Genomic DNA, 18,294 nt, shown 5'->3' with positions numbered 1-18,294 from the left:
AGGAATCTGTATATAGGTATACCTCTGTAACACCACCCATATCAAAATATAGACCTTTTCCAACACTCAAGAATGTTTCATAATGACTTTTCCAAATCAATACTTCCCTACCCCAGTACAAAGGATAATCTATTTTTTTTTTTAACTTCTTTCTATAATCATTAATTAGTTTTTCTTTTTCTTAAACTTCGCAGAAGTAATCATTTTGTGTCTGGCTCTCACCCAAACACCTTTGAAATTCATAGTGTTCCCCATGTTTCATTAGCTCATTATTTCTTTTAATTAGTTCATTATTGTATTGCTGTGAAGCATTTCACTGTAGAGAAGTCCCACATTTTATTTTATTCATACCCCTGTCAATATTCATTTGGGTTATTAGTTTCAGACTATTAGGAATAAGGCTGATAGAGACACCCTTGTGCATGTCTTAGGGGGACACATCCATTCGCTTCTCTTGGGTGTATACTTAGCAGTGGGACTGCTGTTTGTGGGTGTATGTTTAGCTTTCATGGAAACTGCCAGTTTTTGAACTAATTTATATTCCCACAAGTCATGTGTGAGAGTTTCAGTCATTCCGCGTGGTTACCAATATAAGCCCATATCCTACAGTAGTTGGTAGATACAGGACATGACAGAGTCTTCATATATTCAATTTTTATGTCACTAATTTATTCCAGATTTCACCTGTAGTACATGGACTATATTAATGAAGGAGGAAGTTTAGTTAGTTGATTCAAGGTTGATTGTTGGTGGAAAGTTTCCCAATTATCATCCTGGTGAACATGTCTGAGACCATCTAATATGCTAAAATGTCAGAGAAAAATCTGTATGACCTTTCAAGTCAAGTTAGTCACTGCCAAAATGTGACCGTCCATAATGTGCAGAGTCAGTAACCTAAAGTATAGATACTTTTTTGCCTCAAAACTAATTTTTTTTTTTTTTTGAGACAGTCTCACTATGTTGCCCTCAGTAGAGTGCTATAGCATCACAGCTCATAGCAACCTCAAACTCTTGGGCTTAAGCTATTCTCTTGCCTCAGCCTCCCAAGTAGCTGGAACTGTAGGCACCTGCCACAGTGCCTAGCTATTTTTTTTAGTTGTTGTCATTGTTTAGCAGGCCTGGGCCTGGATCGAATCCACCTGCCCAGGTGCATGTGGCCGGTGCCCTAACCACTGAGCATAAGCACGGATCCCCTAAAACTAATTTATGAGAGTGTATGCTACTCAGCATAATTAGACCTTTCATCTCTGTGAGAAATTTCCAAAAATTATAAAAAGTCTATAGAAATTATAATAAAGTCTATAAAAACTAAATATTTTAGTTGAAGCCTAATAGGTCCCTCATAAGAATCTGTTCATTTTATAAATAAGTGAACCGAGGATTTTTTTCTAAGACATGGCTAACGAGATAGTGAATTAGTCTCAAAGTCTATGTAAAATGTAGAGGAACCAATTCCAATTCTTTGTCCTCCAGTTAAATCATTGCCAGACTTGTTCTAAATGCACACTTAGAGAAAGTAATTTGTAACTGTCTACCTGGAAGATCTCACCATCTGCTTAAACAGCTGGAGCCAAAAATGTTTGAATTGGCACAAATACCAAGTAGTGTGGGAGAACTAGAAATCCACATCTCACCATTTCTGAGGCCTGCTCAAGGACGGCAGCAGTGTTGAATACCTTCCACCTGCCCCTCAAGATCCTCTCTGCCTTCTGGGGGAGCCCAGCATATGGGCTGCACCAAAGGGCTTCCAGCTGAACTCAGCCCTGGAGAGCAGGGACAGGGAGAAGACTGAGCCTGGGTATTCATTTCCCCTGTTCCTTTCTCTGTGGCACCCTGTGGCTTAGTTGCATGCCTTAACTGAAGGTCATAGCTTGGGTCAGGCAGACCCTCCACACAGCCCCAGTTCAGGTAAGCACTCCTTCGTCTTCAGGGCTGGTGTCGGCCCCTCTGTTACCAGCCTCAAGTAGCCCTGTAATATCATCTCTACTTTTGTCAAGAAGATCTTTCATTAATTCTCTTCAGATTATTTGGGTGCATCATCTATTTCCTGTATGGGCTCTGGCTGATTGATACATAGTCTCATCACCTTCAGGCTTGCTAAAAAAACTAAAACCTCTTTTTCTAATTTACTATCTCTTGTCCATCTATCCACACATCAAACACTGTTTGATACAACACCTCTCCCATTTGTCAACCTGCTTTTTTTCATTCAACTAGATATTGTGGCTAGCTAAGTCCACTCAAGATACTATAACAAAACCATACATTGGGGTAGCTTCTAAACAACAGAAATTTATTTCTTTCAGTTCTGTAGGCTGGGAAGTCTAAGATCAAGGCACAGGCAGATTCAATTCCTGGTAAGGGCCCACTTTCTCTCAGATGGCACCTTCTTGCTGTGTCTTCATATGGCATAAAGGGCAAATAAGCTCCATTGGCTCTCTTTCATAAAGGGCACTAATCTCATTTAAGAGGTCTCCACCCTTATGACCTAATTACCTCCCAAAGGCCCTGCCTCCTAGCACCAGAGCATTGGGAATTAAGTTTCAACCTATGAATCTAGGGTGGGGAGAGGATGCAAAAATTCAGACCACAGCACTGGCTACCTTTCTTTATGTTTTCATAGACCTATTGATTTTCTAATAAGTATTTCACCACCAGTCATGCATTCAAAGGCACTGTCTTCCCTCCTCACTTATTTTACAAGGAGTACCCATGGAAAAAGGATCGGAAGAACTGGGAGCAATAACCCTATAATTTCCCTTTGTATTGAACATCAGCCTGGTAATCAATCACTCTCTAGCTTGGCTGGTCATGTCTGGTAGAAGACACCCTATGTAATTGTACTGTGTGGCTAGGAAAATATTTGCCAAACAAATGTCTTGGATGAGGGGGGCGCCCCAACCAAAATATGAGAAGTTAAACTTCTGTTCTTCTAGCTAATATGAGGAACTAACTTTAGACTGTGTAGTTCTCGTACTTTCCGATGACTCATAGATTCATAAAGAATATGAATGTACATTGATTTCATTCCTGCAATTATTGTGATGGCAGTTTGTTGACATTCTACTAGCAAATGTGTTTTTTCTTAGAAGATTTCAATTTAGTCTGTAAATCTGTACTAATGTAGGTGGTCTTTGGTATTTGCTTTAGAGAAAAAACATTCTAAGTATGCAAAAATAATCTCTGGGATGATTTCAGGGATGGTTCGAATTAAGAGTTAAGTTTTTGCTAGAGCAGACTTTCTGTAATAGCACTAATATAAGAAAATGCAACTTTGACCTCATATGAGTCTAATTTATATTGGTTAAGCAAAATTGGCAAGTGCTCCAGTTGCTTACTGATACATAAAGCCACTGAAGTTGTTTTCACAACACTGGTCAATTATTTTTCTCATGAAATCTGTGATTTAGGCAGTGTTCTGTGGGGGATGGTTCATCTCTTCTCTGTGTTGTTTAAACTGGGGTCACTCAGTTAAGGGTGGAGAACCCACTTCCAAGAGACCCCTCTTATATGGTTGGCAAAGTTGGTGCTGGCTGCAGGTTGGGAGCTCAGCTAGGGCTGTCGGCCAGTGTCCATATTTCCTTTCCATATGGGGCTCTCTATGGGGTCCCTTGGGCTTCTCACTACGTGGCAACTGGGACCTAAAAGTCAATGTTCAAAGCCAAGGCAGACATTCCAAGCCTTCTTACAATCATCTCCACTGCATTCCACCAATTAAGCAAATAGTTAAGTCCAGCCCAAATTCAGTTAGATTCTACATCTCAGTGGAAGGCACTGCAAAGAATTTATGGCCATCTTAATCCTACCACAGCATGTAAAAGAAATAATGTAGGGGTGGCGCCTGTGGCTCAAGGAGTAGGGCGCCGGTCCCATATGCCAGAGGTGGCGGGTTCAAACCCAGCCCCGGCCAAAAAAAAAAAAAAGAAATAATGTAAATACTTCTCTGAAAACCATGGTTTGGGTATTGATGTGGCAACAAAGAGAAGCCAAGAATAGAATAAGAGCATCTTACGGTCAGACCAACTCTCCTGGAAAGAAGGCAGACACAGTGGTCAGGAGCACAGGCCTCCAGGGTGTGACTCCTAGCTCTTCATCTGTAAAATGGTTTATCTGAAGAAATCAAGATTCTGCCATTTAATTTTTTAAATGTTTAAAAATAGTTATGAAGCCTATGTATAGAAAAATGCAAAATAATAAGTAGTCTGTGAATGTTTACAAAATGGGTAGACTCATCTGACCACCACCCAGACCTGGAAATGGACACTGGCAGGACTGGGAACAGTAGGAAGCAGGGAGCGGGAGTGGGAAAGCACATACAGCGTGCGGACTTTGGCCGACAGGAGACAGCACATGCTTGCCTCCTGCCAATGGTTGCCACGTAGGAATAAAGGTGGGCGGGTTGAACAAAACACGGCAGGGGCCCAGGCTGAATCCATAAGCTTCTGTTTGGGATTTGGGAACAGGAGGTATTAGCAGACCACATGGACTTGAAGACCTGGGGAGGGTTTGGAAGAGTAGTAACGATGGAAACAGGTGGAAGAATACACAGGGGATGTCAGCAGAAGAGCAGATGACTTCTTCGGGATAGCTGAGCATGGCGGGGATATGGGTTATGGCATTAGCCAGGCTTGTGGGTGCTGGGAAAGTCTCAGAAGTAAACCTCTCACCGCAAAGCCACGTGTTTGCCCATGGTATGTATCACCCATTTTGATCACTGAAGTGTCTTGAGGAGCTCCCACTCCTGTTGTTCACTCCCACACACAGTGATACTTTTGCTTTCTCTCTTTCCCCCACTGTCTTGTCTTGCTTTTGTATAGATGGCTCTTCTGTGTGGAGTTCCTAAGGTTTCTCCCTCCTCTGCAATGTCTCACAGCACACATACAGTGGGGAGATTGTGGCACTGAAAATCCTTTGTAGAGAGAGGCAGATACAAATCAGTGGGATAAAAGGGAAATCCAAGGCATCTATCTTGTAGAACTTTCCAAATAATCCCAAGCCCTTGTCAGTCTGGCTATGGCAGGCAGTTGAAGCAGTGGCCAATGAAACAGTTCTCCGTAGCAGTACAAGAAAGGGACATCTGGGATCATTAGCAACTAATTGGGTAACTGGCGAATCTAGGAATGGGTGCTCACAGAATACAGCTGGTGATAGCAACATGGCCAAGAAGGTTGACTTAAGATCAATTTATACAGAAATATTTGGATCAAGCTACCATCTGAACATGATAACATGCCTGTCGCTTACTACCTGAGACAGCACCCAAGAAACATTTAAGTTTAGAGCCTGGCGAAGAGCTGGTGCACTCCAACCCTTTTCCCTTCTTGTTACCTCTTTTCCTTTCTTCTACTTTATTATGTTGCATAGGGCTACACGGAGCCTTATTCACTTAAGTCAGCTCTTTCTGAAGCTCTCTCCCCTGCCTGATGGGAACATCATCATCATTACTTCAGAGGCTGGGACAGCTGGTTTGCTCATGTATGTGAACACTTGTATATGTCAGCACACATTCTATTGAAAGATCTAGGGACTTTAAATCCATCTATAAGCTCTCACCTGATGGATAGATTGTGAGGGTGCACAGCACTCCCCCAGGAAGAAGGGCTCAGCTGCCTCAAACACAACTTGAACTTTACCTTAGAAAAACAATGTAACCTAATCATCTATACCCTCATATTATCTGAATGTAAAAAACATATGAAAAATAGTAATAAAATGATAAATATATCTGGAAAAGGCAAGATGTAAATTAACAAAATCGAAGTGTGCAAAAATTTTTTCCCACTGAAATCCCATTTTTTACCCTGCATCCATAAGTATAGAGTTTTTTTTAACCCGTAAGCACCGTCTGAAGTATTTTAACTATTTAGCATAAAATAAAACTATGGAATGATAACTATTGATTGGCTTCTCTTTAAGATAGCTGTAGATTCTTCAGACTATGAATGAAAATTCTAAATAATTTAGGTTGACCTGTAACTTTTATTTAAGAAAGTCAGGATTGGGGCGGCGCCTGTGGCTCAGACGGTAATGCGCCGGCCCCATATACCGAGGGTGGGGGGTTCAAACCCGGCCCCGGCCAAACTGCAACCAAAAAATGGCCGGACGTTGTGGCGGGCACCTGTAGTCCTAGCTACTCGGGAGGCTGAGGCAAGAATCGCTTAAGCCCAGGAGTTGGAGGTTGCTGTGAGCTGTGTGAGGCCACGGCACTCTACCGAGGGCCATAAAGTGAGACTCTGTCTCTACAAAAAAAAAAAGAAAAAAAAAAGAAAGTCAGGATTACTTTGAAGAGGAAATGTATAGGTGGTGATGGGAACATGTTTTAGGCTCCGCAGATAATAGTAATTTGTGAGACAAGGACAGTTTATATTACTCAGAATTTAGCACTGAAAGTCTACATTTTGGTTTAGAGTTAAAACATTTTTTACTTGCATCTACAGTCAAAAAGCACGTAAAATTTAGTGTATGTTTTTCTTGATCTATACTTGCACATGTACGTTATCATATAAACTGGACAACATGAATTCATTTTGAAATATGAATATGTGGGTACAGCTATTATAATAGAAAGACTTGCATTTTTTTGTGTGTGTGTGTGTTTTTATTAAATCATAGCTGTGTACATTGATATGATCATGGGGCATCATTCACTAGCTTCACAGACCGTTTACCAAGTTTCACATATACCCTTGTAAGATGCACCGAAAGACTTGCATTATTAAAGTTTTTTCTCCCCAAATAACACAAGTCTTTCTATAGTAAGGGCTTCATCTACAGAACCAAAGCTAACCAATGTCTGTCCCATCGTTGGATGCTATAGCCGGTGTTCCACTGTTTTAAACAAGGCTTAGATGAAAATTCTTTACACATATTTTTATATGCCTAGGGTAGGCAGACACAGTGGTCAGGAGGACAGGCTTAAGGATATTCTCTTGTTATAGCCTAAGGATAATCTCTTAAAAGTGGAGTGTCTGGCACAAAGCATAAACACATTTTCAATCTTGGAATATATTTTTCAAGATGCTCTTGAAAAGATTACGTTGATCTACCTTCCTGCCAATGTGCTTTTTCTCATATCCTTGCCAGCACTAGATCCTGTATTTCTTTGCCATCTCACTGGCATAAGTTTAATTACAGATCCGTGGTTATTTGTGAAGTTTAATTTTTTTCATACAAGTATTGCTACCTGAATTGCTTCTTTTGTGAATTGCCTATTCATGACCTCTGCTGGCCTAGAGACTGTGGATTTTTCACATACATTGTTAATACACAGCCGACATCCCAGGTCTCTGATGCAAGGCTGTGTGCACTTTTGAAGCAATTCTGGCTGTGAAATATAAATAGGAGGAGATAGAAAAAGGAATGACTCAAACATAGCTCTTACTTCTTGTCTGAAGTAAACAAAACATGCTCTGAAGTGTGGTTTGGGTCAACATGACTAGTATTTCTAGCTAAAGAGAAAGGGCTGGCTGTTGAGTCACTTAAATAAAGTGTATTCCACTTGGAAACATGATTTTAAATCCTCCTGCGAACAAAAAGGGGCGTATAGCTACTCCAAGCTCCATGAAATGCATTAAAGATAACAGGATAAATATACCCACATAAAACATATATGTATAAGCAAGAGTCCAGCTACTTATACAAAGTTAAATAACTATTTTAATTCTAATCTCAGTTAATTTCTTTCTTAAATGAAGATTTTTTTTGTTGTTGTTGCAGTTTGGCCGGGCCTGGGTTTGAACCCGCCACCCTCGGCATATGGGGCAGGCGCCCTACTCACTGAGCCACAGGCGCCGCCCCTTAAATGAAGATTTAAATGCCAAACACTGCAGGGCTACAGATAATTTCATTTTAGATACAGGGTCTCATTCTGTCGCCAGGCTGGAGTGCAGTGGCATAATCATAGCTTACTTATAACGTTGAATTCATGGGCTCAAGCAATTCTCCCATCTCAGCTCCCTAGTACTTAGGACTAAAGGTTCATGCTACTATCCTTAGATAGCTTTTTTTTTTTTTTTTTGGCAGGGGCTGGGTTTGAATCCGCCACTTCTGGCATATGGGGCCAGAGCCCTACTCCTTTGAGCCACAGGCGCCGCCCTCCTTAGCTCATTTTTTTTCACTGAAGATGTTGCGTCTCATTATGTTGCTCAGGCTGATCTCGAACTCCTGCCCTCGGTTGGTAGAGGCTGGAGGAGGAGGTCGGGAAGGAGATATTGGGTGGTCAGCAGCCAGCTCATCACTACTTGTGGGCCTCATTTGATCTGTGCCTCGTTTCTCGCTGGAAAGGGAGGGAGGCTTCGACATTGAGAGGAAGCCGCCGCCTCCATAGTTCAGAGCCTAAAGTCACTAGGGCATCTCTCAAACTTGTGTGCTGAGGAGACTCAGATGTTGGTCTCAGCTTCTACGCTGAACTCAGCAGATCAGCCCATGAAAACTTCTGTACTGAGACAAAGGAAAGGATCCTTCAGAAAGCAACACCTAATATCCTGGGGTTGGCAGCAAGGAAGACGACAGCTAGTGGAAACCCTACAATCAGGAAAGCAGACTAAAGGTGACAAAGAAGCTGAAGATGGGTGGTGGAGAAAGGTATAACATTCCAGCCCCTCATTCTAGAAGTGTTAGTAAGAACCAACAATAGCTTAATAGACAGAAGACCAAGGATCAGAATTCCCAGATGAAGATTGTTCATAAGAAAAAAGAAAGAGGACACGGTTGTAACTCATCCGCAGCTGCATGGCAAGCCATGCAAAATGGGGAGAAGAACAAACATTTTCCTAATAATCAAAATTGGAACTCTAGCTTATCAAGTCCCAGCTTCCTTTTTAAATCTCAAGCTAATCAAAACTATGCTGGATCCAAATTTAGTGAGCCACCATCACCAAGTGTTCTTCTCAAACCTCCAAGCCACTGGTTCCTGTTTCCTTCAATCCTTCAGATAAGGAAATAATGACATTTCAACTTAAAACCTTACTTAAAGTACAAGTATAAAATAAGATAAAGTACTGTTGCTTAGATTCTGGTGTTTATGGATATAGTCACCTGGTCTGAAACAGACTGACTAGGGAATCCTTTTGTATAGAACTAATTAAGTAAAAAGTATAATTAGACTTCATCTCATTTGCTTTATGTGTTGTGGGCACTGTGATGTAATATTAGTATCAGTGCAGCTTAAAGTAACTAAATTAATGATTGTATTTGGTAATAAAGTATTCTCAACTGAGTATCTTATAAGTGAAACTATTCAAGTTTAGATTTGGGAAACTGTAAAGGAATTAGCTTTTTCTATTGTTGGGGAAAAACAGTAATTTAAGATTATCATTCATGGGTCTCAGTAGATTTATGTGTTGAGTTAGTGAGTAAGATTATAAGCAACTAGCTAAGACCTACAGGGACTGAAAACTAGTTGAACATTTGAAAGTTAAATATACTAGAAACAGCCACACCAGTAATAAAATCTGATGTACTACCAAAAGAAAATGTGAATTTTTCTTAATAGTTGCATTTTCCTAAATTGTACAGTGGTGAATGCGGAAAGGGTACTTGGGGTTTATTAGAATAAGGCACAGCATACCTCAGTGGCCCTATTTTTTAATGCAGACGGCTAGGTGTCTACCAACAAATGCACCAAAACCATTTTTTATAGAAGCAGTGTTTAATGGCCACTGAGTAGCTTTTAAAATACATTTTTGTATTACAGCACAGCATATGCTACTCAGAGAGTGATCTGGCCTTGTCATTCCTGTAAAGCCTCCTTAAAGTGGAGACTTGTATAATGTGAAAATTTTAAGTACCTAGGGAAGAAAGAGTCATGTAAATACATGTAACAAACTTATAGCATATGTAATGTTTTCTTGGCCTTTATCCTACAAAAATAGAATTATTTTGGTATGAATTTGCTAAACATAAGACCATGAACCGTTTTTATACTATGGCCTGATTTTATTTATTTATTTATTTATTCATTTTTTTTTTTGCAGTTTTTGACCAGGGCTGGGTTTGAACCCGCCACCTCTGGCATATGGGGCCAGCGCCCTACTCCTTTGCACCACAGGAGCTGCCCCTATGGCCTGATTTTAAACGTTCAAAATAATTTGTTTTTGTTTTCTAGAGACAGAGTCTCACTTTATCACCTTTGGTAGAGTGCTTGGCATCACAGCTCACAGCAACCTCCAACTGCTGGGCTTAGGCAAGTCTCTTGCCTCAGCCTCTCGAGTAGCTGGGACTATAGGTGCCTGCCACAACGCCTGGCTATTTTTTTGTTGCAGTTTGGCTGGGGCTGGGTTTGAACCGGCCACCCTTGGTATATGGGCAAGAATATTAGAATAACTGCACATCTCTCTGCTGAAACCTTTCAAGCTAGAAGAGGATGGTCATCAACTTTTAATCTCCTAAAACAAAATAACTTTTAACCCAGGATCCTGTACCCAGCTAAACTGAGTTTCATTTATGACAGAGAAATTAAATACTTCAATGACATTCACATGTTGAAGAAATTTGCCATAACTAAACCAGCTCTCCAGGATATTCTCAGACCTATCCTCCATAAAGACCAGCATAATCCTCCACCACAAAAGTAAACCCACCCAGAAAATTTTGATCAAATTGCAACTTCCACAGTCACAAAAGGATTAAAAATGTCCACCGGACTCTCAAAAGGCTTATCACTATTCTTAATTAATGTGAATGGTTTAAATTGTCCTCTAAAGAGGCACAGGTTGGCTGACTGGATACAAAAACTCAAGCCAGATATCTGCTGCATGCAAGAATCACATCTTAACATTAAAAGACAAATATAGACTCCAGGTGAAGGGATGGTCATCTATACTCCAGGCAAATGGAAAGCAGAAAAAAGCAAGCATTGCAATCCTATTCGCAGACGCAATAGGCTTTAAACCAACCTAAATAAGGATGGACACTTCATATTTGTTAAAGGTAATACTCAATATGATGAGATTTCAATTATTAATATTTATGCACCCAACCAGAACGCACCTCAATTTATAAGAGAAACTCTAACAGACACGAGCAACTTGATTTCCTCCAGTTCCATAGTAATTAGAGATTTTAACACCCCTTTAGCAGGGCTGGATAGATCCTCCAAAAAGAAGCTAAGCAAAGAAATTTTAGATTTAAACTTAACCATTCAACATCTGTACTTAACAGACATCTACAGAACATTTCATCCCCCAAAAACTGAATACACATTCTTCTCATCAGCCCATGGAACATACTCCAAAATCGACCACATCCTAGGCCACAAATCTAACCTCAGCAAATTTTAAAAAATAGAAATTATTCCTTGCATCTTCTCAGACCATCATGGAATAAAAGTTGAACTCAATAACAACAGGAACCTATATACCCATACAAAAACATGGAAGCTAAACAACCTTATGCTGAAGGATAAATGGGTTATAGACGAGACTAAGAAGGAAATTTTTGGAACAAAACAACAATCAAGACACGAATTACCAGAACCTCTGGGATACTGCAAAGGCAGTCCTAAGAGGGAAATTTATAGCACTGCAAGCCTTCCTCAAGAAAACGGAAACAGAGGAAGTTAATAACTTAATGGGACATCTCAAGCAACTGGAGAAGGAAGAACACTCCAACCCCAAACCCAGCAGAAGAAAAGAAATAACCAAAATCAGAGCAGAATTAACTGAAATTGAAAACAAAAGAATTATACAACAGATCAATAAATCCAAAAGCTGGTTTTTTGAAAAGATCAATAAAATAGATAAACCTTTGGCCAACCTAACCAGGAAAAACAAAATCAGAAATGGTAACGATGAAATAACAACAGACCCCTCAGAAATTCAAAAAATCCTTAACAAATACTACAAGAAACTCTACTCTCAGAAATATGAAAATGTGAAAGAAATCGACCAATACCTGGAAGTACGCCACCGACTAAGACTTAGCCAGAATGAAGTGGAAATGTTGAATAGGCCTATATCAAGTTCTGAAATAACATCAACTACACAAAATATCCCTAAAAAGAAAAGCCCAGGACCAGATGCCTTTACATCAGAATTCTACCAAACCTTTTTTTTTTTTTTTTTTTTGGGTTTTGGCCAGGGCTAGGTTTGAACCCGCCACCTCTGGCATATGGGACCGGCGCCCTACTCCTTGAGCCACAGGTGCCACCCTCTACCAAACCTTTAAAGAAGAACTAGTACCTATATTACTGAACCTCTTCCAAAATATAGAAAAAGAAGGAATATACCCAACACATTCTACAAAGCAAACATCACCTTGATCCCCAAACCAGGGAAAGACCCAACAAGAAAAGAAAATTATAGACCAATATCACTAATGAATATTGATGCTAAAATACTCAATAAGATCCTAACAAACAGAATCCAACAACACATCAAAAAAATTATACACCACAACCAAGTGGGATTTATCGCAGGGTCTCAAGGGTGGTTCAATATACGGAAACGAATAAATGTAATTCAGCACATAAACAAACTAAAAAATAAGGACCATATGATTCTTTCAATTGATGCAGAAAAAGCTTTTGATAATATCCAGCATCCCTTCATGATCAGAACACTTAAGAGAATTGGTATAGAAGGAACATTTCTTAAACTAATAGAGGCCATCTACAGCAAACCCACAGCCAGTATCGTATTGAATGAAGTTAAATTGAAATCATTTCCACTTAGATCAGGAACCAGGCAAGGTTGCCCATTGTTTCCATTGCTCTTTAACATTGTAATGGAAGTTTTAGCCATTGCAATTAGGGAAGAAAAGGCGATCAAGGGTATCCACATAGGGTCAGAAGAGATCAAACTTTCACTCTTCACAGATGATATGATCGTATATCTGGAAAACACTGGGGACTCTTTTACAAAATTTTTAGAAGTGATCAAGGAATACAGCAATGTCTCAGGCTACAAAATCAACACCCATAAATCTGTAGCTTTTATATATACCAACAATAACTAAGCTGAAAAAACAGTCAAGGACTCAATTCCTTTCACAGGAGTGCCAAAGAAGATGAAATATTTGGGAGTATACCTAACAAAGGACGTGAAAGATCTCTACAAAGAGAACTATGAAACTTTAAGAAAAGAAATAGCTGAAGATGTTAACAAATAGAAAAACATACCCTGCTCATGGCTGGGAAGAATCAACATTGTTAAAATGTCTATACTACCCAAAGCAATATATAATTTTAATGCAATTCCTATTAAAGCTCCATTGTCGTATTTTAAAGATCTCGAAAAGATAATACTTCGTTTTATATGGAATCAGAAAAAACCTCGAATAGCCAAAATATTACTCAGCAATAAAAACAAAGCTGGAGGAATCATGCTACCAGACCTGAGACTATACTACAAATCGACAGTGATCAAAACAGCATGGTATTGGCACAAAAACAGAGAAGTAGATGTCTGGAACAGAATAGAGAACCAAGAGATGAACCCAGCTACTTACCGTTATTTGATCTTTGACAAGCCAATTAAAAACATCCAATGGGGAAAAAATTCCCTATTTAACAAATGATGCTGGGTGAACTGGCTGGCGACCTGTAAAAGACTGAAACTGGACCCACACCTTTCACCATTAACTAAGATAGACTCTCACTGGATGAAAGATTTAAACTTAAGACATGAAACTATAAAAATACTTGAAGAAAGTACAGGGAAAACTCTTGAAGGAATTGGCCTGGGTGAATATTTTATGAGGAGGACTCCCCAGGCAATTGAAGCAGTATCAAAAATACACTACTGGGACCTGATCAAACTAAAAAGCTTCTGCACAGCCAAGAACATAGTGAGTAAAGCAAGCAGACAGCCCTCAGAACGGGAGAAAATATTTTCAGGTTATACCTCCAATAAAGGTCTAATAACCAGAATCCACAGAGAACTCAAATTTATTAGCAAGAAAAGAACACGGGACCCCATTTCAGGGTGGGCAAGGAACTTAAACAGAAACTTCTCTAAAGAAGACAGACGCAACATATACAAACACATGAAAAAAAGCTCATCATCGTTAATCATCAGAGAAATGCAAATCAAAAATACTTTGAGATACCACCTAACCCCAGGAAGAGTAGCCCACATAACAAAACCCCAGGGTGGCGCCTGTGGCTCAGTGAGTAGGGTGCTGGCCCCATATACCGAGGGTGGCGGGTTCAAACCCAGCCCCGGCTGAACTGCAACCAAAAAATAGCCGGGCGTTGTGGCAAGCGCCTGCAATCCCAGCTGCTTGGGAGGCTGAGGCAGGAGAATCGCGGAAGCCCAAGAGCTAGATGTTGCTGTGAGTCCTGTGACATCATGGCACTCTACTGAAGGCGGTAAAGTGAGACTCTGTCTCTACAAAAAAAAAAAAAAAAAAATCCCAAAACCAGAGATGTTGGCGTGGATGTGGAGAAAAGGGCACACTTCTACACTGCTGGTGGAGAATGATGCACACTAATACGTTTCTTCTGGAAGGATGTTTGGAGAATACTTAGAGATCTAAAAATAGACCTGCCAGTCGATCCTATAATTCCTTTACTAGGTTTATACCCAGAAGACCAAAAATCACAATATAACAAAGACATCTATACCAGAATGTTTATTGCAGCCCAATTCATAATTGCTAAATCATGGAAGAAGCCCAAGTGCCCATCGACCCACAAATGGACTAGCAAATTGTGGTACATGTATACCATGGAATATTATGCAGCCTTAAAGAAAGATGGAGACTTTACCTCTTTCATGTTTACATGGATGGAGCTGGTACATACTCTTCTTAGTAAAGTATCTCAGGAATGGAAGAAAAAGTATCTAATGTACCCAGGCCTACTATGAAGCTAAATTATAGCTTTCACATGAAGGCTATAACCCAACTATAGCACAAGACTATGAGGAAAGGGCCAAGGAAGGGGAAGGCAGTGGGGAGGTTAGGGTGGAGGGAGAGTAATGGGTGGGGCCACACCTACGGTGCATCTTAGAATGGGTACAGGCGAAACTTACTAAAGGCAGAATATAAATGTCTACATACAATAACTAAGAAAATGCCATGAAGGCCACATTGAACAGTTTGATGAGAATATTTCAGATTGTATATGAAACCAGCACATTGTACCCCTTGATTGCAAAATGTACACAGCTATGATTTAACAATAAAAAAAAAAATGGGAAAAGAGGAGGTAAAACTATCCCCCTCTGCTGATGATCTGATCTTATACCTACAGAACTCCAAAGAGTCAATCAAGAGACTACTGGAATTGAAAAACAAATTAAGCTAAGTCTCAGGATTTAAAGTCATTTTACACAAATCAATAGCATTCATACAATTTGATTCAAGATGTTAATCAAATTAAAGACACAATACCCTTCACAGTAGCATCAAAGGATATAAAATACCTTGCTATATATTTACAAAGGATGTAAAGGATCTCTGCAAAGAGAACTCTGAAACACTCAGAAAAGAAACTGCAGAGGTTATTAACAGATGGCAAAATATATCATGCTCATGGCTCAGAAGAATCAACATTGTTAAAATGTCTTTACAACCCAAAGTAATCTACAGATTCAATGCAATTCCCATTAAATTGCCTTTGCAGATCTTGAAAAAAACAATTCTATGCTTTGTTTTGCATCAAAAACATCCCAAATAGCCAACACAATTCTACAAAGTAAGAACAAATCTGGAGGTATCACTTTACCAGACTTCAGGCTATACTACAAATCCACAGTGATCAAAACAGCATGGTATTGGCATAAAAATAGAGACACAGACCTGTGGAACAGTACAGAGAATCTGGAGATGAAATTAGCCTCTTATTACCAGGTGATCTTTGACAAAACAAACCAAAGCATACACTGGGGAACAGAATCCCTATTCAATAAATAGTGCTGATACCCACTACGAGGTATCTATCCCAAAGGAAAGAAGACATTGTACAATAAAGACATTTGCACTCCAATGTTTATGGCAGCACAATTCACAACTGCAAAGATGTAGAAACAGCCCAAGTGCCTTTCAACACATGAATAGATCATTAAGTTGTGGTACATGTATACCATGGAATATTACCCAGCCACAAAAATGATGGAGATTTTCTATCTTTTATAATAACCTGGATGAAATTGGAGACCATTCTCCTATTTGTTAGCCACATATAAAAGACTGAAACAGGACCCAAACCTTTTGCCACTCACAAAAATTAATTCATAATGGATAAAAGATTTAAACCTAAGATATGAAACCATAAAAATTCTAGAAGAAAATGTGGGAAAAACTGTTAAGGATATTGTTCCCGGGAAAGAATTTATGAAGAAATCCCCAAAGGCAATTGCAGCAACAACAAATGTAAATAAATGGGAACTGATCAAGTTAAAAAGTTTCTGCACAGCTAAGGACATAATGAACAAAGCAAAGAGACAACCGACGGAATGGGAGATGATATTTGCATGCTGCATATCTGGCAAAGGGCTAATAAGCAGACTCTACGAAGAATTCAAGCAAATCGATAAGAAAAGATCAAACAACCCCATTAAAAACTGGGCAAGAAACATGAACAGAAACTTCTCTCATGAGGATAGACTAATGGCCAACAAACACATGAAAAAACATTCATCGTCTCTAATCATCAGAGAAAAGCAAATCAAAACCATATTGAGATATTACCTAACCCCTCTGGGCATGGCCCACATCATAAGGTCTCAAAGCAACAAATGCTGGGGTGGGTGAGGGATACCACCATTCGTGGGACTGCAAACTAGTCCAGCCTCTATGGAAAGTGATAGGGAAATTCCTCGAAGAACTAGAAGTAGGCCCCTCATTTGACCATGCATCCCACTACTAGGTATCTACCCAAAAGAAAAAAAGACAATATACCATAAAAATATTTGCACTCAAACATTCAAAGTAGCACGATTCACAATCGGAAAAACTGTAGAAATAACCCAAGTGCCCTTCAACACATGAATGGATGAACGGATTAATACGCCGTGGTATAAGTATACCATGGAATATTATCCAGCCATAAAAAGATGAAGATTTTGTATCTTTTACAATAACCTGGATGGAATTGGAAACCATTCACCTAAGTGAGGTATCCCAAGAATGGAAAAACAAATATCACATGTACTCAGAACTAAATTAGAATTAGTAGATTAAAACCTACATACTCACAGGAGAGAAAAACTCAGTGAAACCCAAGCCAGTGGGGTGGGGGTGGGGGTGAGGGATTGGGTAAATTCCCACACAATGGGTAGGTTGTATGGTAGTATGGCACAATTCCTGGGTGAAAGACACACCTACAGGGTGGCGCCTGTGGCTCAAAAGAGCAGGGCGCCAGCCCCATATGCCACAGGTGGTGGGTTCAAACCCAACCCTGGCCAAAAACTGCAAAAAAAAAAAGACACACTCAGACTTTAAACCTTACAAAAGCAAACTAAGTCACCTAATTGTATGGATCTCCATATTAATCTGAAACAAAATATAAACATATATGTCTGTGTGTGTACGAATGTATAGCATTAGCATTACACCGAAAAAAATAATTTACTATCTGCCCCTTTACAGAAAACATTTGCCAACACCACACTATACCATGATGTTAAGCAGTGGCCTCTCATTTTTTGCTTTTATTTTGTTTTTGGTCTAGGATGGAGGAAAAAAAGCCACTTTTAATCTCTTTAAGATCAGGTCATTATAATTTACAAAATATAAAACAAGATCCTCTAGAATACTTCTTCAGGGGTGGAGATTTGAGGGCTGCTGTGATTTCCCACTCTTGGAGAAAGTGAAGGGTTTGGGGTCAGGAGAGAGACAGAGAAACACAGACAGGAGGACAGACCAGAAAGAGACAGATGTGCGTTACCCCAGACGTTAGACTCGGAGGGCAGAGGAGGGACTCTCAACTAACAGATCACAGACAGAATTCATACAATGAGCCAAAAAACACAAAAAGAAAAAAAGAAAACAAAAACATACTCTGGGAGACCGTGACAGGCCAGGGGTCTTCTAAATGCAAGCATTGAGATCTTCCTCCAATGTGCACAGTGAAGGGGTCTTAGAAACTTTCCCTGTTTCCACGTTCGGCCGCTCCACAGCACACCCCCAGGAGACTGCCTTCCCCGCCCTCTCCCTCACCCAGAGCATGACCCTCCTCATTCCTGCCTGCAAACGACAAGGCTGGCTGCTTCCCAACTCCCAAATACTCCTCTTTATTTCTAACTCTAGGAAATGACAGAGATGTCTCATGATAACTGTATTCTAGGGTGTTATTTTAAGTATCTGATTTCTATTGTGTATGTAATACAGAAAATTACTTTTGATTTTTTC

The 18,294-nt window shown here is 39.8% G+C and overlaps 1 protein-coding gene and 1 pseudogene across 2 annotated transcripts in view; one reads left to right on the top strand and one right to left on the bottom strand.

The window, feature by feature from the left end:
• TMCC3 (transmembrane and coiled-coil domain family 3) overlaps window positions 1–18,294 on the bottom strand; it is a 233,763-nt gene that overhangs the window by 112,788 nt on the left and 102,681 nt on the right. Inside the window, exon 1 of one of the 2 annotated variants that reach the window (XM_053585392.1) lies at window positions 17,944–18,053. The exons of the other annotated variant lie outside the window; for it this stretch is intronic. The gene's annotated coding sequence lies outside the window, so the exon portion shown is untranslated. Of the gene's footprint in view, window positions 1–17,943; window positions 18,054–18,294 lie in introns of those variants that run through there. 2 annotated transcript variants of the gene reach the window in all.
• LOC128581966 (proline-rich nuclear receptor coactivator 2-like) lies at window positions 8,567–8,985 on the top strand (annotated as a pseudogene).

Source organism: Nycticebus coucang, chromosome 3 (assembly GCF_027406575.1).
Source record: "Nycticebus coucang isolate mNycCou1 chromosome 3, mNycCou1.pri, whole genome shotgun sequence".
In the NCBI taxonomy this organism is placed as follows: domain Eukaryota; kingdom Metazoa; phylum Chordata; class Mammalia; order Primates; family Lorisidae; genus Nycticebus; species Nycticebus coucang.
Note: the sequence above shows the minus strand (reverse complement) of the source record. Positions and strands in the feature narration are given on the sequence as shown.